Source organism: Colossoma macropomum, unplaced genomic scaffold (assembly GCF_904425465.1).
Source record: "Colossoma macropomum unplaced genomic scaffold, Colossoma_macropomum, whole genome shotgun sequence".
Classification (NCBI taxonomy): Eukaryota; Metazoa; Chordata; class Actinopteri; order Characiformes; family Serrasalmidae; genus Colossoma; species Colossoma macropomum.
Window position 1 is genome coordinate 16,583,410 of NW_023494807.1, and position 3,327 is coordinate 16,586,736.

Sequence of the window (3,327 nt, forward strand, 5' to 3'; positions counted from 1 at the left end):
ATTTTTGGTTGGCAGGCTATTCTCAGCGTTTACTGTCCCTGTTTCTGCTGCTTCTTCTTGGTGCAGTTTTGGGGAGTTAAAAGCAGCACTGTGCATTAAAGAGGAAAAAGATATTTGTCTCTCCTGCTCATTTTCTCACTTCCTTTCATCTTTTGTGCTCTTTTTCACTTCTCTTTCTCTTTTTCTCTCTCGGGGGATGTGGATCAATAAAACAAATGGTGCTGAGGTGTTCTCGGTTCCTCACTTCCCTACTTCAACTTGAGTAAAATGGTGTAGTGCGCCACCCAGAGGGACCCATCTGACAGTACATTAAGAAGGTAACAGCTGGAGAGATTCAGTGCTTCACACTGTTAATCACTGGTTCTGCATATTTTGTGTTTCTCCTTATCTGACCCATTTAATTTGACTCACAAGCTAATTATCAAGCCCTTCATGAGCTGTTATTAAAGGACGGAAGCAAAAATGTGCAAACCATGGGGTCACCAGGACTAGGACTGGGAACCACTGTTCTAAAATATGACAAATAATAAAGTCAAATTCCAGGTAATTGTTAGGTAAAAGGGCAGAGAATATATATTTTTTTCTAATCTCTCACAATTAAGATACCGTGGTGGTTGTTTTCTGCTGGTCTGCATATGAGGACACTGTTTAGCTGCTGTGGCACCACAGTTCAAAAATACCTGTGTGATGTATATTTTTCCAAATAAAGAACTTCACTACGGCGTCTTTTGCCTCATTCTTCGCCTCATCCTTTCAATATGACAACATGACATCAAAGTGAAACCATACAGTAAGGTAAAGTGCAAGCACACTGAGTTAACCCCTTAAAATCCCAGGCTTATTACACACTAAGGCTTATTATTCTGTAACTACAGGGACTTCAGTGCAAACAGGTTGAGCCATTCTTAGCAGTGTGTAATAAAACTCTGGGCCACACTGGGCCCTGGCCCTTTAAGAGGTTAATACAAAAAAGAGTAACTGGCATGATTGAACAGCAGCACTTTGTACCTAATTTCACCAACTTCTTGTGTATCAGTAGCACTATGTGATTACTAGCTAGTGTCTGCAAATGGAGTGATGCACTCTTAAAGATGTTTCAAAACCAACACACTGTGTCCTTAACTAGACACATTGATGTGTTTAGTTAGTTTACAGAGGTGTGTGAGCCACACAGGTTCTCCTGAAGTTAATAACGATCTTTTTTTCTCTGCTGACATTATTGCCCATGCACCAGCTGGCTCACCTTCATTCTGTGAGCTGTCTTATTGTTGTTGATGAGTCCCACAACTGTTGTATCGTCAATAGTCAACAAAATTGATAATATGTTTGATAAAATGTTTACTAATGCAGTCATAGGTGAGAAAGTTGTACAGCAGAGGCCTCAGACTTTAGAGTAGTGGAGCGGGAGGACCTGTTCTGGACCTTGACTGCTTAAGGCCTGCTTCTCAGCAAGTCTAGAACCAGCTGCAGAGTAAAAAGCTCAGTCTAAGTAAAAGGAGTTTGCTGACTGGTCTGCGGGGTATGCTGGTGCTGAACGCTGAGCTAAAGTCAATAAACAGCAGTCTGACATGTGTCTTTGTTGTCCAAGTGGATAGGAAAGGTCATTACATCTTCAGTGGAGAGGTTTGGCCTGTGCTTGTACTGGATCTCCAGTGAAGACAGAACAGAGTTTCTAAAGTGAACGCAAGAGAGCAAGGAATCCTTAATCCACAACTGAGGATTATGACTTCTCCGGCACTGAGATAATCGTTGCTGAATTGACAGTGGCCTGTTCAAGTGAGATTTTTAGCTTGTGGGCGCACTCTTTGAGCTCCAGTATGTTGTCAGGGCTGGCAACTTTGCGTGGGTTCTCTCACATCAGCTGCAGTTACATCAGCCAATAGCAGCTGGTCACCAGGGGGAGGTGTGACCTTAATTGCTGTTTCACTGTTGGATGCTTCAAAACAGCCATAGAAGATGGTCAGCGCATCTGGGAGTTGTCACTGGTGCAGACAAAATGTTCTAAATGCCCTGCCACATACCCAGTGGATCATTGTTCGTGAAATATTCCAGAATTTTTAATGCATGAGAGGTGCATAAGATGCCACTGGTGAGGTTGGTCCAAGCTGCCCAGAACTCTTCTCTTTCACCTACTCTGAATGCAACATCACAGGTTTTGAGCTCATCATGTAGCCAAGACCTGGGTTCTGTAGTGCTAGTTTAAGTGATCACTACATAATCTACATATTTGCTTACGTAGTTGGCGACAGGTGATGCACATTCCTCCTTGACTGTGTAATCCCCACATGTAGACGTGTTCTTACACATGCTCCAATCAGTGTCGCATACCCACACCTCCAGCGTAGAGGTGGGCAATATGGGAAAAATGTAAATTCATGATACTTCAGGAAGTTTTTACGATACCTGATCTGTCACAATTTTTTTTTTACATTTAATACGCCAGAACAGACAAAGTTTTAAAAATAATATGTCAAAAACTATGATGTATCTGCATGGATATACTGATTATATCCGTGATATGCTTAAAAAAAGGATATTGTGACGTAATCTGTCATGAGAATGATAAGTGACTGTCATATTGCCCAGCTGTACTCCAGCGTCACAGAGCCACTGTGAATACCGTCAGAATCAGCGCTCCTGTCTTCTTTTACCGATTTATCAGGGGAAGCAGCACAAACTACACGCTTGACATTTGTTATAATGTAATCTGTAAAAATGTTCAACACATATCGGTTTAACGAAGAACACAAAAAAGCCGTGCGCCGCCCGGGAATCGAACCCGGGTCGCAAGAATGGGAATCTTGCATGATACCACTACACCAGCGGCGCTGTGGGAGAAGGTGGATTTATGTCCTGCATAAAGGATCTGCTCTACGTTTTTCCATACTTGACCGGCTTATGTTCATTGACTTGAAGACCAGCTATGCTGAGTAATCAGACAATTTTTTATGTATTCACTTTCTACACTATTAAGTAGATATAAGAATCACTTCATAGCAGACTAATCCAGCTGGCTGGTTAGCCCAGTGATAGCGACGTAAAACCGAACGCTGCATTAAAGGGGGAAACGAGTTGCTGTAACATTACATACAGTGACACCAAATGCAATGAAACACGCTGCACTCCGCATTTCATTCAGGCACGCCACGCGTTAAAAGGTCTGAAAACATTTAAGGGTGACTGGAGGACACATAACTGGCCGTGGTTCTGACCGCCACGCAGATGACCGTAAGTAACCTTGATGTCGTCACGGCAGCATCCAGCACGCGCCACCTTCAGACAGCCAATCAGATTCCAGGGAAACGGCCTCTGTCTTGACAACGCTTT

General features: G+C 43.0%; 1 non-coding gene across 1 annotated transcript; it reads right to left on the reverse strand.

Annotated features, from left to right (window-relative positions):
• Window positions 1–2,758: 2,758 nt before the first annotated feature.
• trnag-ccc lies at window positions 2,759–2,829 on the reverse strand. Its single transcript has one exon. It is a non-coding gene; the product is annotated as a tRNA-Gly (tRNA).
• Between the last annotated feature and the right edge of the window lie 498 nt (window positions 2,830–3,327).